The sequence below is a fragment of the Vombatus ursinus genome, unplaced genomic scaffold, assembly GCF_900497805.2.
Source record: "Vombatus ursinus unplaced genomic scaffold, bare-nosed wombat genome assembly UNPS02015410.1, whole genome shotgun sequence".
In the NCBI taxonomy this organism is placed as follows: domain Eukaryota; kingdom Metazoa; phylum Chordata; class Mammalia; order Diprotodontia; family Vombatidae; genus Vombatus; species Vombatus ursinus.
In genome coordinates, this window is record NW_020955188.1 from 205,612 (window position 1) to 228,874 (window position 23,263).

Below are 23,263 nucleotides of genomic sequence, written 5' to 3' on the forward strand. Positions count from 1 at the left end.
CTTTGTAAATTTTCCCATACAGTAAGTAATTATCAATTTTCCTTTTTAAAATATGCCCAATTAAATACTTGATAGATTTTTACATTATGACAATTACCACTAATGACTTAGTTAATAATTTCACAGTAACCAGAGTCAAAGTAATTTTCAGCATATCTCATAAACTGGTTTCCCAGCATTCATAATACAAGTAAATTTAGAAACACAGAAACAACATAAACATTATTATGGATTTTTAAAACATAACAGAATTTGGAGGTACATTTATCTGGATGCTGAATAACATCAATTTATCTGAATGCACTTCTGAATTCTTTTACACAGCAATCCCTTTATTTTATGGCTTTTGGCATTTTACACTGATCATATCTAAAACCGGTGTAAAGTTATTAAGTATGGAAAAATTACATCTAATTAAAGAAATGATAATATTAACAACAGTTAACATTTACATAGTGCTCACCCTACGCCAGGCACTGTGTTAAACACTTTACAATCATGTGACTACTTAAAATAACCCTAGGAAGTGGGTGCTATTATTTCATTTTCCCCTTTACAGACTGGGAAACTGAGGTAAACAGAGGTTAAAGTCACACAGTCAGTAAATTTCTGAGAACAGAATTTTTGATTCAGGTTTTACTGATTCATGCATTTTCCAGCATTTATTTTTCTTTTGCCTTAGTGCCAAATCATAAATCCATTTTGCATTAAGTTCTGATTTTGTTACAATTATTTTAATAGAAGAATACAATTCAGTGTAAATGAGACTACACTATCATTTAGTCTCAGGACCAAATCAAATCTGGACTTATGTTCACTAATGGTAACATGTAAGTCTCAATCTAACCAAGAGTCATTTGCTGCTAGCTCTTCAAATTATAGGACCAGCTACTTTCATTTAGTCTACTGACAAAGATTTAAAGAGACAGTCTTGTATTTTCGCCTCTCTTTTAGGATCCATGAAACTTTTCTGAAACATAGAAATTGCAAACATAACTTCTGTTATGCGGTAATGAAATTATCAATTCCTCACATAAGAACTAAACTATATCCTGCTAATGGTTTACTATCACAAGGAATTCAATGCTACAAATACATTTGTACATTTTTCATATCATGAAGAATAACCAAATAAAGTTTTTCATATTCTTATCTGCATGAGATCAAACCCTTCCTCACTTCTCTTTCCAAATTTCCACAATCCTTTACTTCCAAACCCTCTATTCAAACTATCAGTGCAAAAGTGATTACAGCTTTTTTTAACTTCCTACCCATTTCCTCTTATCTCTGACTTCATTAAACTTTATCTCCTCCTTTTTTCAAGCTTAGATTAAAGCCCTTCACAACTGCTCACGTCTTGTTTCTTTCATATTCTGACCAGACACTTCTCTTCCCCATCAGACTATCTACAAAAATAATCTTCACTTTACTGAATTTTTTCTTCTTCTCTTTCTCTTGTCTGCCCCTCCAACTTGGCCATTAGAAAGACAGAGAGATTGTCCTGTTTTATGTTCATTTTTAAAAGCCTTGAAAGTTCTACTTTAACCTTCCCAAAAGGTATTCCTAGTACCTAATCACCTCCTCCAATTGCTGTTTCAAAGCCTCTCTCTACAGCACTGAAAATCCCTGGTTTGCCTAGCCTAGATATCTTCAAATCACATTTAGAATGCTCATTTGATTGAGTTCAATACCTAAGGGTCCATCCTTTATCTGGCAAAATTTTTTTTTCCTTTTTTCCCCATTGGTCGGTTGTGGGCATAACTGGCAGGATGTTTCCCAAGGTATTACAACTTGTCTACCCTGGGGTCCCTGAAGGCTTACTCCTCCCATTCCCTTTATGAATACTGGTATTCCCATACAAAAGCATGCTTGGTCATTTACTTACCTACCACTTCCTGATGAGCCTTCGGCCTTTCCTTCTGCCTTCTTTTCTTGGTGCCCAAATGAAACAAAAAAAATCAAAATTTGAATTTGGGAACCTATTTCTCCATTTTCTGTCCTGAGTTTTGGGGAGCTAAGTTCTTCACTACTTCACACCTTAACTAACTGCTGGGGTGGGCCAGCTGTCAGGCAGTATCTGATTGCTCATTCCAGGGGGTGGGGCAGGCCCAGCCACAGTGCTAGCTAGGGGTGAAAACCCTCAAAAGCTCCATTTGTTAAAAGGAAAATTCTTTATTTAAGGTTTTTCCTTGATGTTTAAAGGAGTTCATTAAAAGTACATCAATGTAGAAATATATCAATAACCTGCTTCCTAGAGATATAGCCAGCTTTTATTGATAACTTTCATGAGATAAAGATAATTCAAATATGTCCATATCAGCAAAAGGGGATGGGACATTGCATCTCGGCTCATCTCCAATTGCCAGTAGATGCTAACTAACAGGTAGTAGGTGACCTAGTACTTGAAGGATAGCAGTAAATACAAAAGCTGCAAATTGGGTGATGTTTCCCTCAAAAGAACTTTCATTAAAAGAGTGTCCCCAACTACAGTCATATGAAAAAATATTCTAAATTACTATCGATTAGGGAAATGCAAATTAAAACAACTCTGAGGTACCACCTCTCACCTATCAGATTGGAACAAATATGACAGAAAAATAAAATGACAAATGTTGGAAGGGATACTGGAAAATAGGTACACTAAAGTACTGTTGTTGGAGTTGTGAACTGATCCAACCATTTGAGAGCAATTTGGTACTCTGCCCAAAGGACTATAAAACTATGTGTACCCTTTGACATGAGAATACCACTACTAGCTCTGTATCTCAAAGAGATTTTTTAAAAAGGGAAAAGGAATTATTTGTACAAAAATATTTATATGTGGTAACAAAGAATTAGAAATTGAGGAGATGTCTATCAACTGGGGAAGGCTGAACAAGTTGTGATACATGATTGTAATGGAATACTACTGTGCTATAAGAAATCTAAAATAGGATGCTTTTATAAAAACCTTGAAAGACTTACATGAACTGATACAAAGTGAAGTGAGTAGAACCAGGCGTGTACTGTGCACAGTAAAAATAATATTCTACAATGATCAATTCTGAATGACTTAGTGGGGCAGCTAAGTGGCGCAGTGGATAGAGTACCAGCCCTGGAGTCAGGAGGACCTGAGTTCAAGTTCAGCCTCAGACATGTAACACTTGCTAGCGTGAACCCTGGGCAAGTCACTTAACCCCAACTGCCTAGACAAAAAAAAAAAAAAAAAGAGAGAGAGAGTGAATGACTTAGTTATTCTGATCAATACAATGACCCAAGAAAAGTCTGAGTGACTTATAATGAAAATGCTATCTACCTGCAAAGAAAGAACTGATGGAGTCTGAATACAGACTGAATCATAACATTTTGACTTCATTTTTCTAGTTTATTTTTGCAATGTGATTAATATAAATATGGTTCACATGATTTCACCTGTATAATTAGTATCATATTTCTTGTGATCATAATGATAGGGAAAAAGTGGGAAAGAGCCAATTCAGAACTCAATTTAAAAAAAAATGTCTAAATTAAACAAATAATAAATGAAAAAAAAAAAAAACAAATAGAAATGAACCACAGGAGGGAAACTGAGGGTAGACCGTAAAACATCTTAGGGATTTGGACATGGAAACAGGAAAGCCAAACCAGGAATCCCACCTAAGATCTGGCAGGCCTGCAGTGGAAGAAAGGAATCTGTTCATCAAATTCCGGCAGAGCCCTCAGGCAAGACAAAATGCCACCACCAATGGCAACCATCATCCATTTTTTTTTTCTCAAAAGAATGAGGAATTGGAGAGACTTATGTTTAGAAGGGAAGAGGAATGGTTGCCTGAGGACATTAGTGAACACTTCTCAAATCTTCTAAGCTATCTCCATCCTAGGAATGAGAAAAGCTGAAATGATGTGAAGCCTCAAGGACTTAGAGGAAGAGATGGCAAGACTGACTGTATGGCATACCCTGCACTTTGTACCAGTTATCTGGGATCCCAACTACTTGCAATTTATTGTTCTGCTGACTCCATTCGATGGAGGCAGGAGAATGGGAATGACAAGAAAGAATAAAATATGACTGAGGTAGAGGCACACTCAAGGCTGCGTCCAGTGGCCAATATCTGGGGACAGCCAAGCAGGACATCTAATACATACTTCAGACACATTCTACTGATTAGGCCTGAGGCCCTGTGGGCCTCACTTCCCTCACTTGTCTGGTAAGAAGCTTTCAAGCAAAGGGCCCCTGAAAAGGCCTATGTGTCTGCCTTTGTGGACCCTAAATTTTTAGGGAAGTGAAGGATGGCAAGAATGGATACACATGTGGCAGAGGAGGAAAAATGACTGACTGAGCAGCAGAGGTCAAACTCACTAAGAGGATGATCCCGACCTGCATGATCAGGGAAGCCTGGACTTCACATCTCAACTCATCCACCTACCAGTCATGACAAGAGGGCCAAGTCATGTGACCTCACTCCTCCTCAGTTCTTTGACCTGTAAAATCAGGGCAAGAAAACTACCAATCTCACAGTTTGCTCTGAGGCTCAAAAGGCACACACAATGTAGAGCTGGCTGCATACAAGGGAGCGCTTCTTCTTATTACAGATGTGTGTGAGCACTTCCAAGGAAAGATGTGCCAGGAGTGCAGGAGAACTACTTCAAAGGTCCACCAGGGGCTAAACTCCCTGGCTTTCCCTGATTTAGGGCCCCAAATCTGACCTATTCAAATTTCTGAAACAAATGCAAGTCTGGAAACTCACCTTTGAAAAGAAACAGTGACCTTGTCAAAATGAAATTTGTCCACAAGAGGAAGGTTGCTCAGCTCTTCCTAGGAGTAATCCTAGAATCAATCAACAGAGAAATGTGAGAAATGAAAGAGTTAAGTTTCCACATAAGTAGATAAGAAATCAGCACAGACAGGTTAACTGCTAACTTCTCGGTCCAGGGTGGGGAGTGATAACACAAGTCTAGGCACACAATGTATATTAGGGGTGGGGTATATAAGGAAGATTGTAATCCAGAAGGAGTAGGACCAATCCTGATCCAGAAGGGAGGACTTAGGCAATTATTAACTATAAAGCTTGCCCTGGCTTCTTTTACCTTGTGCATTTTCTCTCCTTCCAAGGAAGTACACCTGCTTCTTGCGAGAATCGAAATGGCACACTTCAACCTCTTTAATAAAAAGTCTTTGAGACAACAGTCTTCAGAACTGAGTCTGGGGTCATCTTTATAACAATTTGGGGGCTCTCTGGGATCCAATCGGCCACCAAAAAAGGTGAGATCTAAGTGGGCTGGGAAGAACGCTCCCATTATTTTAACAGTCCCGGTACTTATATTTCACTTTCCTTGGGGCTTGTGAAATCCCAGAGGGCAGCGATTGCTACAGAGAGAGGTTGAACGGTGGCAAAAAAAAAGAAAAAAAGGAAAACGGCCGAGGGTCACTCAAGTCGATATATATCAGAGGTAGGAAGAAATTTACAAAGATAGGAAGAAATTAGCGGAAAAATTCTGCCTTTGTTGATCCCGGAATCCCTCATCTCTGGAAGTCAGTTTGTCTGGGGTCAACTAAGCATTGGTTAATAGACTTGACTTAGAGAAGAACCTCATCTCTGGGAGTCATTTTGTCTGGGTTAACTAAGCTTTGGTTAACAGACTTGACTTAGAAAACTTTATCTGAGAGTCATTTTGAAGAGGTTTACCTATAATTCCCAGAAAAACCTTAAAACTTTTACTCACTTATCTCTCTTAGACATCTTTCCTCCCCGGCCCCCAAAAAGAACCTGGCTTCAGTTTTGTTTACCGGTCCGGGAAACCCTTAAAGTTTTAGAAACTGCCTTATTTCCCTTTAAAAGCCCTTTGAAAGCAAACTTCCCCTTCCAGCTCCCTTCATTATCTATTCTCATTGTCTGTTCAAACCACTCAGACATTCCAAATGGAAATTCTCACCTGGACCCTTTTCCAAATGGTCCACCTCCCCCATCAACTGGCTTTGCCATTGTTTTGCCTTCCTGGCCATTCCCACCCTTAATCCTAGCTAGGCGCCAGTGTTCCCTTCTCCCCAGCTTGCTGGCCACCCCCATCCAGATCTCCCTAGACCCCTCCTCCCCTCACCCCAAAATGCTTGGCTACTCCTTGGACCCCTCCTCCCCAGTCAGTCAGTACTTAAGGCTCACCTTTCCCCCATTCTGATGCTGAGCTGTTCTCAAGCTTAGAAGCTGAGACCCCTCATGCCTAGAAAGAGCCTCACCTGGCCTGACCACCTTAGCCCGAGCCCACACTCAGAAGCTGAGCTTTCTAGACTGCCTCACACTGCTTGTCCTTGCAAGCATCACCTGACCACCTTGAACCCTATTTAGATCACTGATGTTTGGGTTCCTTTGGAGTCTGGCCTATATGCTTATCTTTAATAAACTTTTTCTCTGGCTGGAAGAAGATCTGAGTTGAATTCATTCAGGCAGATCCGCGCCATGATTTGGGCTTTTTCCCACGATCTTGGGGTACTTCTGTGCATCTAAGAGCACCCCCAAACTCCCCCCTCTTCAATTTTGTCTGGGTTAACTAAGCCTTGGTTAATAGACTTGATGTCTGGGTTAACTAAGAGTTAGTTAATAGAGTGACTTAGAGAACCTTATCTCTGGGAGTCAGTTTGTTTGGGTTAACTAAGCATTAGTTAATAGACCTGACTTAAAGAAGGGAGGGAAGAATTCAAATGAAAAGGCTCCAGGAAAGGGACTCCAGGAACCCCTTCCAGAGATACCCCAAAGCAGCCTGCTGGGAAAAAGGCTAGCTAGCAAATTGAGGTAGTGAGACTACCCAGGAAAAACTTTTCCTACTGAAGGAAAAGGGGAGGAAAAATCTTGGGACCCATTCAAAGGGGACCCTGGGACAAAATGAGTTTCTTTTGACCAGTCAAGGTTAGGATTAAAGTCACACGCACGTGCTGTCTGTCTGTGGATGTTTTGTGTCTGGCAGAGAAACTTTTGGGTAACTTTTGAGGTCTAAGATCTGAGAAGGGACAGTGGGAAAGAGCTCCCCTCTCAGGTTTTAGCAGGAGATTGAGATTAAGGTCAAAAAGGGCAGGAAGAGAATCTCTCAGAAGTTAGCGGAAGGTGCAGCTGGCAGCCTTTGCTGATGAGGATTTGGAGAATGCCGCCATCTTGGGCCGAGAGAAAAGGAGAAAAAAAAAACAAGGGGGGGGAGGGCTGAGAAGAATTTTAATTCAGGTTTCATGGAATCCCAAGACTAAGAATTTGGTCTCAGGGCAAGGTGTTTAGAGTTAGAAAAAAAAATAAGGGTTTTTCTGTCTTTTAATGTGATAAGATTTCAGTGAATTGTTCAGGATGCATAGTAAAGTTGTAAAAGCAGTTTGGAAAGAGAGGAAGGGGGAGAGGGAGAGTCCTATTCAATTCTTATCTCCCTTCAGAAGTGCAAAAGAAAGCTGCATAGTAGTCCTGGAGTGTAATTTGGGTGGGGGTCTTAAGTTCCCCACCCTTGGATGGGGACACCCTCTGGATAGCTTTAGATAGTTTAAGTTAGTTGAGAAGGTGTGAGGAAGTGGTCTGTTTTAAGTAGAAGGACTGAAAAATGAAAATTTTGTAGCTTGATTTGAAAACCAATAAAGTGATAGAGGGTTATGCCCTGTTTAAATTGCTGAAGCCTGAGATTTTCAGGAGGGTGGCTCTATCTGATAAGCTTCCAAGAAGAAGAGGGGACTTTTTCTTTGTTCCCTTAAGGAAGTAGGAAAGAAAAGGAGAATTTAGAGCAGGAATTGTCACCATGTGTCTTTTTAAGGGAATATATAAATTTGTGGAGAATATTTCCTTTTAAAGGGCCAAGAGTCTGTTTTTAAATGTTTATCATTAGTGATTATAAATTTGGATCTGATTGGATTTAAGTTTACTGTTCTATAAAAAAAATAATGGTTGTTATGAGATGTAGCATTGTTAGTTGATGTAATTGTTAAAAGGACTAAGAGTAATAAGAGCGATCATTTCTATATGTGATAATATGGAAATGCAACTGATGTTATCTGAAGTTTATTAAGTTTAATGACTTAATAACTGTGTTTCTAAATTGTATTGTATTTCTAAAACTCTTAGACTGTAAAATTTGAGGGACCATTGTGAGGTAGAAATGGTGTTAAAGTAACTCTTGACCTGGAATGGGTCTTTTAGTGATAAAGATGAGATAATTTGAAACTGTTAAATACCTAGTGAGGTATATTTGGTTATAAGCAATAATTATATTGGTATTTAATATGATAGCAGATTTTCATTTGAAATCTTGACTATTATAAAAATATGTGGTGGTTTAAAGTTATAGTTCCAACATATTAAAGTTACAATTCCAACATACTCTCTGTGCAAAGTGATTTGGGAGTGCATTCTTCTAAAGTGATAATGGGTTGTTTCAAAGTTTATTATAATTGTGGAAATAATTTTATAGTGTATGCCCTGTGGTACAAACATATTTTATTGTGAAAAACTTATTGATATGTATTGATCTGGAATTAATGAAATATTCTCTCTTTTTTTTTTTTTGGTGAGGCAATTGGGGTTAAGTGACTTGCCCAGGGTCACACAGCTAGTAAGTGTCAAGTGTTTGGTCTGAGGCCAGATTTGAACTCAGGTCCTCCTGACTTCAGGGCCAGTGCTCTATCCACTGTGCCACCTAGCTGCTCCTAATGACATATTCTCTCATATATCAGGGCCTCAATTAGGAATTTAAAAAAAAAAAATTTTTTAATCCCAGGCCTTCTTTAGGCTACAGACTGGGTTTGTTGGGGGTGGGCCTTATGGGCCAGGCTCTTAAGGCTGGGACTGGCAGGCCTGGGAAATTTAGGCCCCCATCTACCAAATTCCTTGATTGGGAGTGTCATTGAGCTTGAATCTGGATGTGGCCCGAGGCTATCAGACCAGTAAAAAGATAATGATGGGCTAGCATAGATTTAAAAAAAAAAAAAAAGGCCAGTCTATTGGGGTGGGAGTGGCCCCAGGAGACTGTTGACCTGGTGGAAAGGGTTCAGAAAGAAAGAAAGGGGGGGCAGCTAGGTGGTGTAGTGGATAGAACACTGTCCCTGAAGTCAGGAGGACCTGAGTTCATAATCCAGCCTCAGACCAAACACTTGACACTTACTAGCTGTGTGACCCTGGGCAAGTCACTTAACCCCAATTGCCTTACTAAAAAAAAAAAAAAAGGGTTTTTTTTAAAATTTCTGATAATAATTAATTGGGTCTGTTTCAAATTTTTAATATACTGCTTACATAGTTTTGAATTTTCTTATAATGTAATCTGGTAAGCAATTGTATTAGTTATGTTGTTGGAAGGGCAATTTATTTTATGATCTGGAATGTTAAATTAAGAACTGTGCCTTCAGAGAAAAGGAATGAGTAGGGCTGTTGGCATTCTATATGATCCCATTTTGTAACATTTCCTTTTAAGTACTATAATTTAAGAAATGAGAACTTTCAAGTTTTGTCTATATTTAAAGGGAATTTTAAGCTGGGATTATTTGGCTCTCACTTATGAAGTTTAAAATTGTTAACTAAGCAATTTGGAGTTATTGTTTAAGTCAAGTACTGGTAAAAATATTTTGTGTGTGTGTGTAAAGAAACTATGTAATTATGCAAAGAAAGAGATTTTGTAAAATCTCATAATCCTTATCAACCTTGTGTAGAAGTTTTGTGAGATGAAACTCTTACTGATTAAGTAGTTCATTGCAGACACCTTTTGACTAGAGAATTTAGGTAACTAGGAATTTTATGGTAATTATGAAATTGTAAGCTGTTTTTAAGAAAGGGAGATACTTTTATGAAAAAAAAAGTTTTGATGAAATCTTTTATTTTTTTTAAAGGGCCTACTAAATGTCTATTTGTAAGAAAACTATGTCCAAACCTACTATGAACTTTTAAGAGTTTCATTCCTGGCTTTGTTGTGTCCTTGGATTGGACTTAACTGGGTGCTTTTAGAGAAATAGTCTCAATGGAAGCAGCATCAGAGATCTAAGGCTAGCGATTAATACTAAAGCATCTAAATTTCTGTAATAAGCTGTAAGAAGGAAAGATATTGCTGTTTAAACTTATCATATGGATAGGGTTCAAATCCTGAAAGTGTCTCATTCTTTTCAGATTAAGAATAGTTAGAGAGGGATATATAAGCTTGAGAAACAGAGAGGCAAATCTATTTAGAGTAGCAACTTATGATCTTAATGGAAACTTTGTTTTACTCAGGACGTTATTAGGAATCAGAACATGTGTAGGAAGTTATGCAAACTACTTAGAGCTCACTTTGGAGATGTTCCCTAATTAATGTGAAACTGTAGTCACACCTGAAACACTGATGAGGGGAATTTGTTATCCAAGATCTTGGAGACTGTTAATGAACTGTTGTTCTGAGTCTAACTCCAGGTATGGTTAATAAGGAACTGATTGAGATACTGACCCATGACGTCAGCAACCTGCAAAGAGGTTTGTGAGCTGCATCTATGAGCTGCAAGAGGGTGATCTCATGGGAAGGTCGGGAGAACGACTTTTCTGCATGGCTGAGGTAGGATTCTCCTGCCTCAATTTCCCCACTATGACACCAGGCAGACTTTAAGCCTGGCTCAATGCAGTTGGTCATTATATAACTTCTGCCTGGAATTGACTTGAATCTAGGGAAGTATTGTGCCCTTACTTGTTCCCTGTTCTTTCATGGCAAATTCCTATAATCATAAGTTTTGTAAGCATAAATATCGATTCTATTAAAAAAATAGATTGATGCGGGAACATCTGAGGTTATTATAGTAAGATGCAAGTTTAAGATTGATTTATTTGGCCTAGAACTTCAGAATTAAGTATTCAGTCTTGATATGTTACTAGTATATTCCTGTGTAAGTCAGGATCCTTTAATTTCTCATAGTGGTATGAGGATAATTAGGCCAGGAGATTGTAGAACTAGGATATTATTCTGTTACTTAGTTAATAATTAATGTTAAAGTTGTAAGTTGTCTCAGATTGATACAACTAATTAATGTTAAAAGAAGAATAGCTTGTGACTTATCTTGTAAAGACCTTGAAAGAAGCATCCATTTTAATTAAGGATTATTTATTTGTACATGACTAGAAGTTGGGATTGTTTTAGTATCTGATGTGTACTGGTTTTAAATTAACTACTATGCAGTAGAGTCTGTTATTAATTCCTTAGTTGAATCTCATCCTCCCCATGGGGGAATATGAATAGAAATGAATAATGAACTAATGCAAGGTATAAAACTAGAAGTAATACAGAGTGTAAGGCTAAGTTCTAACTTTTCTAATTTGTATTTCTTAAAATATGACAATTGGCCAAGGTTCCAATTTTGACCTTGTAATAGTGGAGACATGAGGGTTGAGTTAACTTTCATTATTTGCCCTGGTTATTGGCAAGGTAATTTAAAAATTGTATTGAGACCAATCTTGTAGGACAGTGCACCCAAGAAGGAGGATCTCTACAAGAAGAGAGTCTGCTGGACACTGTTTGACCAGCACTTAGACCAGAAGACTTCACCGAATGATGTCCAGAGTGTCAGTCAGCTGTATGAGAAAGGACTTCTGAAGCTTTAAATGGACAATTTATCGTTACTTTTGGGTCTCTGTATCTGTACTTAATAAGGGGACTGCCCCCTTTTTTACTTTGCCAATGCGTCGGTCAATTCCTCCCTTCCTTCTCCCATATTGTTTAAAGTCCCCCAAATCCCCCAATGAAATGTTGCCCAGCAGCGCAGCACCAGATAGAACCATCACTAAGGCATTGCAAGGTTTAACCACTTTAGCTGAGGGGTTAGCAGAGAACTCTTGGATAGATAATTGATTGAAGGGATGGTTAGAATCCTGGTTTGGCAAATGGAAAAGGAATGGCTGTATCCATTCAGGAGTATTAACTGCTGTAGTTTGTTGTGTAGTTCCATGCAGTAGGGGACTGGTACAACAATTGATAGAGACATCCCTCACTAAAGATTATCCCAGTAGGACCCACCGTGGGAGTTCAGAGGGCAGGCTCTGGCAATATAAGGATGATGATACCTTATGTATCAATGAGACTTTCCCCAGTGATGGAGAATGCGAAATCACGTTAAGGAGATTAGAGGATAAAGAAATTGGGAAGGTGTAGAAACTAAATCTTTGCTTAAAAAAAAAAGCAGGAATTGTGAGAAATGAAAGAGTTAAGTTTCCACACAAGCAGATAAGAAATCAGCCCAGACAGGTTAACTGCTAACTTCTCTGTCCAGGGTGGGGAGTGATAACACAATTCCAGGCACACAATGTATGTTAGGGGTAGGGCATATAAGGAAGATTGTAACCTAGAAGGATTAGGACCAATCCTGATCCAGAAGGGAGGAGTTAGGCAATTACTAACTATAAAGCTTGCCTTGGCTTCTTTTACTGTGCAATTTCTCTCCTCCCAAGGAAGTGCACCCACTTCTCAGGAGAATTGAAATGGCGCACTTCAACCTCTTTAATAAAAAGTCTTTGAGACACCAGTTTTCGGAAGTGAGTCTGGGGTCATCTTTATAACAGAAATGAGGTTAATTTTAAGGCAATGAGAGGCCAAAAGATGAATCTGACATTTGGGGGAGGCCTCAGAATCTTATCTGAGCCTGTAAGAACTTTTGCCCCTGGAAATGTGCACTTATTTTGCCACCCTTGAATACAAATAGGATGAAGAAAAATGAAATGGAATAAAGGAAATACAAAAAAGGAGGGGAAAATATATATGCTCAAGTCTATCACAGCACCATTTAATTTCTCCACCAACGGACTACAAAGAGCATGAGAATCAGAGGTCCATTGTTGGCTTAAAGGAAATAGCACACATACACTGTATTCCATAAAAGATATTTGTGGTGGCTGTTTCTATTTTTGTATTTAAAGGTATTATTATTGTTGTTTCTGTTGTATTTGTTTTTGTGATTAATCATAAACAGAAAGCAAAACACCTGGAGTGAAAGAATGGTCTTTGTCCATCACATTAAGGTAGAGCTTGAAGGCTAGGCCAAATTCCATCCCCAAAAAATTTTCCCCGAAAGAAAAAGGAATTGAGAGACTTACCTTTCAAAGGGAAGTGGGACAGTTGCATCAGTGAACATGAGGGTGACTTCTGATATCTCCCAGGTTAACACAGTCCTAGGAATGGGAAGTTCAGAAATGAAGTAAAGCCTCTAGGGCTTAGAGGAAAAGAGATAGCAAGACTGACCATGTGGGTGGCCCTGCACATTGTCCCAACACTGTGACATCCCAACAATTTGCAATTTATTTTCCTGCTGCCTCCATTTGATGGAGTCAAGAGAAGGGAAATGACAAGGAAGAATCAAATCTGACCAAGGTTGAGAGACACTCAAGGTAATGTCCATTGGGTTGCATGTGGAGTTAGCCAGGCAGGGAACCTAATGCATACACCACTCAAATTCTTTCGATTAGGCCTTGGAAAACTCAAGGGCCTCACTTTTCTCAGTTGTCTGACAAGGGGCTTCCAAATAGAGGGCCCTTGAAAAGGCCTGTAGTTCTAGCTATGTGGACCATGAATTTTTAGGGAAGTCAAATATGGCAAGAATGAATACATATGTGGCAGAAGAAGGAAAAACGATGCTTGACAGGCAGCATTCCAAATCGCTTGGTGGCCACAACCTGATTTGTAGGGTCAGGAAGCCTGGACTTTGCCTCCCAACTCATCCACTTACCAGACCTGTCAAAGTAACCAAGTTACTTATCCTGTGTTATCCTCTGGTCTCTCCCCTGCAACATTGGGATAAGAAAATTATGAATCGCATAGTTTGCTCAAAGTCCCAAAAGTGACTCAAAATGTACAGCTTTCTTTATAGAAGTGAGTTATTCTTTTTACTGGTACAGATGCATAGGAGCACTTGCAAAGAAAGGTGCCTCAGGAGAGCAGTGGAACCATTTCATTGGCCCATCAAGAAGGCACCAGACCGGGGTTGCCCTGACTGATGCTCCCACCCCCAACCTCTATAAATTTCTTAAGCAAATTCAATTCTGGAAACTCACCTTTCTAAAATAACAATGAGCTTTTCAAAATGAAATTTGTCCAGAAAATAGAGATTATACAGCTCTTCACTGGAATAATCCTAGGACCCATAAATGGAAAAATCATGTTAATTTTAAGGGACTCACAGACAAAAAGATGGAGAACCTGAAGGAAACTCACTTTTCTAAGGTAATAGTGCTGGTTGTGATAGGACATTTGTGCATAGGAGTTAGACAGCTAAGCTCTTCTTGGGAGCAGTCCTAAGGATGAAGAAGTGCAGGCATAACATTAACCTTCAGGGTTTTGTCACAGACAAAAAGAGAAATTGATCCCTGGTTGACCCTTGACTCCAACCCAGACCTAGGACATCCTTTTGCCACTTTCAATGTTTATTTTTACTTTTTACATTCAACACATGCAGGAATGAGGGAAATGAAAAGGCACAAAGAACAAAACAAAACAAAAAAACAATTTGGAGGAAAACTAAATACAGTGGTCATAGTGTCCTTTGAGGGAAGGTGACAAGATACCAGGCATCTTCCATCTGCCCAAAGGATTTCACCCTCCACGGAAGTCTACCATTTCCTGCTACCCACTCCTCAACAGCTTCTTCCATTGAGAAGAGGAGCCTAATGCTCCTCTAACCCCATGCCTTGTGCCTTCCATCCCCTGCTGCGCACAGAATGGCCCCTGGAGGAAGGTGGCAAGGGGCCAGGTCAGGAGTCTTCCATCTGCCCTAAATCAACAACTTCCATTAGTACAAGCACAAGGCAACTTCTATCTCCTACTGCCAGACCGATCTTGGAAAAAAAGATGTGGAGAATCTGGTGCAAAGAGGAGCAACCTACCTTTTCACCTCAGGCTTTCCATCTTCTGCTGTACTTGTCTCTTGAGGGAAGAGGAAAGTTGGTTTGGTAACGGGACTTCTGATTCTGTTTATTATTGCACAGATTTGACTTTCACCTCCTGCTGTACCCTTTTCCTGCCTAATCTCCACCCTTCAGAGGGAAGAGGACTAGGGAAGTAGGGTTTCCCATCTGACCATCTGAATGTATGCCTCCCATCTCACACTGCACTTCCTCCAGCCTTATCTCCAGCCTTCATTGGGAAGAGGAGCAGTGCCTTCCATGTAGTGATGAATATTCTCACATTTGATCATACTCTTCTCATCTCAGTGATTCTGAACCCCTGAAGGTCATCATCCAAACCGCATTCCACACCCCCTAACAGCCAATTACTTTTTCCCATCCTCCTCAACCCTCTCACCCCTAAGTAACTCTCACACCACCCAACCCTTCCACTGTGCCTTGTGGAACACCTGTTAAATAGGCAACAAATGTCCCTTCATTATAAATCATTTCCTCTCCCACTCCTTCCATATATAGGTATTACTGAAACCTGGTTACCCCTACATGACCCTCTCCCTGGTCACCCTTTCCAGTACTGGCTTCACCTTCTTTTGTTCTCACTTCACTGGTCGAGGTAGAGTTAAAATACATCCTGCTCCCCAATGCCACTTCAAGATTCTCCCCCTACCTCTACTACTTAACAACTTCTCTCCCTTGAGGTTCATGCTATTCATATGTACCACCCAATTAAAATCCTGATAGTTGAAATTTAATACATACAAAACAGAACTCGTTATCTTTCCCCTTAAACTTTCCCTATTACTATACGAGGCAACACCATCTTCCCAGGACTTCAGGCTCCCAACCTAGAAGATCTCTTCGAACCCTCACTATCTCTCACCCCTTATCCAATCTGTTGCCAAGGCCTGTCAAATTCACCTCTGTAATATCTCTTAAATATGCCCCCTTCTCTTCTCAGACAATGGCACCACTCTGGTGCAGCCCCTCATCACCCCATACCTGGACTACTGCAGTAGCCTGCTGGTGGGTCTGCTATTTCAAGTTCCTGCCCACTCCAATCCATCCTCCATTCCTCCACTATAGTGATTTTTTTCGAAAAAGTAGGTCCTATTGTGTCACTCCCCAAGCCCCAGCTGCCCCAGTAATTCCCAGTGACCCCCTATTGCCTTCAGGAGCAAATATCAAATGTTCTGTTTGGCATTCAAAACCCTTCATATCTTTCTTACACCTTACTCTCTGATCCAGTGACTCTAGTCTCCTAAATGTTCCATAAATAGAACAAAGCATCTGTGGCCATTTTCTCAGGTTGCCCCTCATGCCAGGACTTCCTCAACTCCATCTACTGACTTCCTTGACTTCTTTTAGGTCTCAACTAAAATTTCATCTTTTACAAGAAAAGTTTCCCAGTCCCTCTTAATTTTAGTGCCTTCAGTTTGAGTTTAGTTACTATTTATTGTGTATATGGTTTGTTTATATATTTTTTACATGTTGTCTCCCTCATTAAATTGTAAATTCCTTGAGGGCAAGGATTGTCTTTTGCCTCCTACTGTATCCCCAATACTTAGCACAAAGTAGGTGCATAGTGTTTATTTACTGATAGCAGACTGCCTATATGTATAATATTCTGGATGATACTATTTTCCTCTTTTCAAACACTTTATTTTCTTTCAAGAATTGTCTCTATATAAGTTCATTCCAACCTGAAAATTTGGCTGACAGGGCAGGATTCTCAAGCACTGGAGGAGTGGTGAGTGAACTCCCTGTGGGTATTCATGGCCACTTTCTAGCAGATAAATGACCCTGCCTTTCTAATAAGTCTCCATTCCAGGACTCCACCAACCAGTGTCTTAGAAAGTAAAGAACTGTGAAGAAATTGGCAACTAGGTATTATAAATTAGAAAATGGGTAGTGCATGCTCTGAAAAGATCCTGTCTGGATCTCGACTGGCTAAAATGGTGAAACAATATGGGAAGCTTTGTTTGTTGCTGGAATGTCTCTTTCTCAAGAGGTTAATACCTAGTAGTCATGTGTAGAATGTTTCTATTTACAAAAAGTCAGACTGGTAGTGGCTAAAAGAAGGTTCATTTGAAGGAGGTAAATCAGCACACTCAATGGGATTTTGAGAAAGACTATATCCAAACAAAGGGAGTACTGCTATCTTTGAAATGGGTATTATGCCTTTAACAAACTTAAAACTGATTTGGATAGTCAGAAAGAAGAAAAATGGAAGAAAATGGAAGAACAAGTAAGAGTTAAAAAAGCTCTCTTACTCTCTCCAAAACCTCTGTCCAAATAGGACCTTTAACTGAAAATCATGATTTTTTACTATTACTTGATTTGCCTGTTGATCTCTCGGGTCTTAAGAAATCATCTGTGTAAATTATGACATATATTCTGTATATTCTGTACCCCAGAGGGGGTGTTTTGGAACTCTAGGAGAAAAAGGCTGATTTAGGTACTATGTACTTCAGATTCAGGAAGTGGATGAGGAAAAGTGGCAGTTTCACCCCCACCTGAAAAAGCACTCTGAAATGAAGGGAATTTAGACTGCATTGTAGGCCCAGACTAGGAATGATTCTGGCTTGATAAAAAGAATTGAACCCATCATAATCCGTTATTCCAAGGATAAGTCATTGCCATGCACTAAACAATACAGTTTGTCTAAAGTTTGAACTGACGAAATACAGTCAGTACTTAAAGATTTAGAGAAATAAGGACTTACCAAAAAAAAAAAAAGGCTGTGCTTATGTCGTACCCAATTTTACTAGTGAGAAAAGAAAGAATATTAGATAAAGTTATTCTGTATATCGGGTTTCTCCAAATTTAAGCATTTCTGTGATTCACCTATATTTTCTAGACATTTGCAGGAAATTTTAAGTTGTTTCTTCCACCAAAGCGTCCACTTTAATTCATTATGCCTTCACAGCCTTCAGCCTGTGCTTGGGTACCCAATAATTTTGGCTCTTGCATTCTCCACACTTGAGATTTAAGGATCCTCTTGGTTCACATGAGGAAATTGCTGATTTGTACCTCATAAAAAGATGAAGAGTATAGATGAATTTGTTTGCATAATAAATCATCAATATCTCTCACAGTTTGGAATGATTTTAATAGAAATATAGACAAAAAGGAAAATAAGGAACTGAACAAATTCCAGGAGAAGCAAGATCAGAAAGACATCTGGCACTTCTAAATGGGACTGCAATAGAATATACACATTTCACAGTAGTACATGGAACATGTACAATAATTGATCATGTCAATTTAGGGCACAGAGATATTACAAACAAATTTTAAACACAGAAATAGTTAATAACTTTTTTACAGACCATAACTTTTTTCTGAACATTACACAGTTTTGACTTTATTTGAAACACCTGACAAAGCCATTAAATCATGTCTCCCCTAATTTAAGTATAGAGTCAGATCCAGATGAATTAATTATTTAGAGAAGAACCAATTAGATATCGCATAAGTTACAATACTTAACCTTGTGCACTGGGGCAACAGGGTGTGGCATTATCACCAACAAGCTGTTCATAACTGGGAAAGGAACCTCTTTCTACGACAGGTTCTCTTTCATTCTCCAAACAATACCATAGGATCCAATATTTCAGCTTCTAATAAATATTTCTGCTTAGTTTTTGTAGCAGGTACACAAGGGGGACTCATTCAGAGATAAATGGGCATTTCATCTGTTGCCCTACAAACACATTTTAAAGGGGTACCTAGAACAATGGCAAATTGAGCAGACAATTATGTTGAGGTTAAAAGTCAGAAAATATTTGGATGTGAATGTGGTCTCACTAAGACTAGACAAACACAGCAATTGCCACAAGGTACACCTGAAAAGGACCTAAGAAAGCAGAGGACTAGGGCAGCACACAAGCCAATGCCAGTTGCCTATTAATCTGGAAACTCTGATTCCCAGGTCAATGAGCCTGCTCATGGTAAGCCAGTTAATCAACAATTATTTAAGGGTCTACTATATTCTAAGTACTGTGCTGAGTGCTGGGGATGCAAAAGAAAGCAAAGAACAATCTCTGCTCTCAAGTAGCTGGTAGTCTAATGGGGAAGACAATATGCAAACAACTATGTACAAACAAGCTACATACAGGACAATTTGGAGATAACCCACACAAGAAAAGCACTAGTATTAAGGGGTTTGAGAAAGGCTTCATGTAGAAGGTAAGATTTTAGGGAAGATTTGAAAGAAGTCAAGGAAGCCAGTGGGTAGGAATGGAAAAGTGAAAAAATTCCAGGCATGGGGGATATCCAGTGATAAAGCGCAATCCAGAGAGATGGAGTTTCTTGTGCAGGGAACATCAAGGAGGCCAGTATCACTGGATCACAGAGCAGTGAAGTAACGGGAGAGACAAAGCTATGAAGGGCTTTGAATGCCAAACAGAGGCTGTTCTATTCGTTCCTGAAAATGATTGGAAGTCATTGGACTTGATTGAAGACAGAATTATCTTTCCCCACTTGTCAATTTACATTGAATTTGCCAGAGCCCCAAGGACAGATAGTTTCTTTCTGAAGTGAAGAACTCATGTAAGTATTTGGAGACTAATGTTCTTCAAGAAGTCTTCCAATCTTTTTTAATATTCCGGCTACCATTCCAGTTAGAAGGGAGCTAGCTCTGGTAAATTCTGAGGCTACCAACAGCTTTCCACAAATAATGTGAATGGACCTGAGGGTCAGTCATCACCTTGTGCAAGTGGTACAATGGAAAATTCCTTAACTCCAGCATCCCTGGTGACAGCAAAATGGAGACAGGCAGGAAAGCACTTAGAGATACACTCTGGGTTCTCACTAGAGCAACTTTTACTTTCCAACCAGGCTCTAAGTATGTCTAATAAAAAGTTAAACGCTCCAAAAAATTAGACAGGTTAGCAGATCACAGTTCATCTGATTCACCCCTAAACAAACTAAGGTCTTCTCAAATTCTTTTATTTTTCTCTAGATGGTGCCAACACACACATGTATTTTAATGATCACTTTGATTCCTTTCCACAGCTGCAGCTTTTATGAGTTCAGCTCTCCAGGAATCCTTGAAGTCAACACGTTTACTCAATTCCTTTTGCCTTCAGTTCCTGCTTGACTCGTTGCAGATAGCCAGGATCAGGGTAACCAAAGTTTTCTGGCCCACCGAATTGGAGAGTTTTGTGGTGAATATCATTCCAAGTGATCACATCATTGACTCCTGATGTCCGAGACTGTCCTACTGTGAAAATCAACCTTTGGTCAAAAGCTCTTCTGAGGAGAAGCAAAACCTGCCGTCCTTCTTCATTATTGGGCAAGTATGCCACCCGTCTTGTGCCTTCATAGCGTCTTCCTGGGTTGGGATGGTCTTCTGTCTGAATCCCTCCCCGCATGTCATAATGAATCACAATAGTGCCACATGAATTGTAACCAGGAAGTGAAGATGTCCTGTAAGAGGTTGTCATTGTTCCATCTGGCTGATTCCCCGTCAGGATATGGTAGGAAGTCTGGCATACAGGGCACGCTGGCCTATGTTTCATGGCCTCTCTGATACAAGAGCCACAGAACTGATGCTTACACTTTGAGAGGACTTCTTTGTGGTGAATGGTGTCTAGACAGATGGCACATTCGTCCTCCTGTTCCTCCTCCTCTTTTCCTAAGTCCCCACAGCCAGGCAATCCCTTGAAGGGAGGTGAAGCCATCTTTGAATCAGCACCATTTCTGTCCAAGGGGGATTTGGGGTCTCTATACCAAATTTCTCCAAGGGAGAGAGGTGGACCTTGTCTTTCCTGAGGAAGACCTTCAATACTAAAATGTCTCTTAACAAATTTCATTGCTTTTGCAAGGTACTTGGGCAAACCAGTCAATGTCAGTTCTTGTTCATACCACTCCAAGTTCACATGGGGGTGCTTTCTTTCAAAGTCTTCAAAAAATGTCTTTTCAGGCCAACGCTTCTTCTCTTGGCTTAATGGTTTCAATATAACTACCTCTCTGACAACCTCAGGTAAGAGCATCTGAAAGAGCTCAATGAAATCTTCATAAGCATGTGCAGAGAGGTCGATGTCTTTGCGTTTTGGCTTAAATACAATGAGAGTCTTCCGACTTAGCGGTTTGTTCACCAGTTCCATGACAGTGTCATATGTTTTCTCTATTTCTTTGATTTCATGGCGCAGAAGACGCAAGTGATCGGTATCAACCTCAATTTCATTCTCCATTGTGTTTTGGGAAAGCACCATTTCCAGAGGTTGTTTGCGAGAGAAGTTTGCTTCAATGAAATGTTGAGCTCCCAAGATATCCTGTGGATTTCCCCAGAGGATTAAGACTTTTCCTTCAGCTTTAATACGAAGGTTCTTAAACATGTCAGTCAGTGTTTTTTGGACTTCAAATGCCAGCTTATTATCTGCAAAATGAAGATCCCTATGGGTCACATTCTTTATTTCCTTCTGAAATGCTCTGGTAAAAGCTTCTTGAGCCGCTTTCCTGTTCACTGACTTACTTGTCTCAAAGTCTAAACACACATTGCCCGTAGGATAGGACACAGTACCTTTGATACGTACTTTATGCTCACTTTGTATTCTGTCCAGAGTTTGAGAAAAGAAATATTTAAAATATTCATACAAATGTGAAGGAACCGAGATAATGTCCAACTCCTCTTCTGCTTTGTGTTTAGGGTTTGAGCAAAGACTAGAACTGTCACCGTCATTTGGCACATTGTGCTCAATTTCTCTTGCTGAGGCTGAGGGGGGAAAATCATCTTTTTGCTCATCTTCCAGCATCCTCTCACGTAAGAATCGATAAATTTTTCTAATATCCTCAAAGTCACCAATCACTTTCTCAGGTCCATCATGGCCTCCTTCTATTTTGACATTTGGGCAGAGGTTAATAATTTCCTCCCTTCGCTCTTTGGAAAGCTTGAAGTTCAGCCGGGCCCTTACATGGAGAAATATCTTCCGAGTGAAGGAATCAGAGGAGCAAGCAGCACCTCCTTCATCTGGACATTCCTCTGGGAGTGACTGAGTTGGAGAGGAAAGCTGGCTTATCTCCACAGCACTGTTCTCTTCTTCTGGGTCTTCATTTGCTTCTAGGAAGATGGTCACATGTGATGTATCACTGACTGCCAAAGAGTGATCTCCCTTTGCTATCACACCTTCCTTGGCTTGTCGTTTATAAAACTCTACCCAGAAAGTGCCTTCATTGGGACCTGCTTTGACCCTGCACTTGCCTCCCCCAGACTTACATGGGTTCTGGAAATACTTCTGCAGCTTCTTCTCCATTCCAGGGCAGCTCTCAGACACCCGGACTAGGACCCGGTATAGCGGGCTGTGGGGGGTGGTGCCAGTGGCCATCAGGGCAGGGCAGGGACTCAGGAGTTGAAGATCCAGACTTGTGATGTTTGTTCGCTGGCCTCTGGAGGAGGAAACTGGGAAGCTGAGAGGGGAGATAAAAAATTGCTGTCAGCTCCCTACTCCCCACCTCTCTGCCCAGACCATAACTTAACAAAATAGCAATTGGTTCAGACAGCACAAACATAGCAAAGAGAAACAAATGGCAATGTAACAATGAAATCCTAAATAATGACAAGTTCAAAGAATACATTTTTAAAAATACAATGAGGATGAGGATGATGATGAAACAATATATAATTTACAAGATGCAGATGAAGCAATCCTAAGGAGGCAAAAGGTGTATATCCTTACAAACATACATTAATAACATAAAAATTAAGAGGAATAATGAAATGAATATTCATTGAAAAAATTAGAAAGCCAACAAATAAACAAGTTTAAAATAAGCACAAAGATATTAAAAAATAGAGGAGAAAGTCTGAATAAATGATGTCTAAAACTAAAGGGTTGTTCTTTGAAAAGAATAATGAACTTGATAAACCTTTACCTATACTTATTAAAAAGGGAGAAAATCAAATCAATAAAATAGCAAATGAACAAAGTGAAATATTAATAGAACCAGAAGGAAAAAAAATCAGCATATTATGTACAGTGTTAACCAAAAACAATGTCACAAGTCCATGAGACATCTGTCACAATATAATTTATTGTAATAGAAAGGCACATGTAACTGGGAACTCCCTATACCAAGAAGCCCAGCAGTACAGGGAAAGCTTTGGTATTTAAGTTAGAGGGATAAGAGTCCTCAAACCCTAGCACAACAGGTTCAACTAGGCCAGGCCACCTCAAGCATAATTGGCTAGCTGCAAGCACCTGAGGCCCTGGCATGGAAATCCAGAGAACAGGTCCCTGACACTCAGTCTAAGAAGCTTGGGATAGTGCCCCCTGTACCCCAGGAGCAGAGCTCAATTTTAAAAGTTATGCAATGGCTGAAAATGAGAAAGAAACCGAACAGAGTCCTGACTACAGAAAGCTGCTATGGCAACAGGGAAGACCAAAACACAAACTCAGAAGAGAACAATGTCAAAATGCCTACAT

The 23,263-nt window shown here is 39.7% G+C and overlaps 1 pseudogene; it reads right to left on the minus strand.

The window, feature by feature from the left end:
* Nucleotides 1–19,903: 19,903 nt before the first annotated feature.
* Nucleotides 19,904–22,165, minus strand: LOC114032225 (annotated as a pseudogene).
* Nucleotides 22,166–23,263: the final 1,098 nt, after the last annotated feature.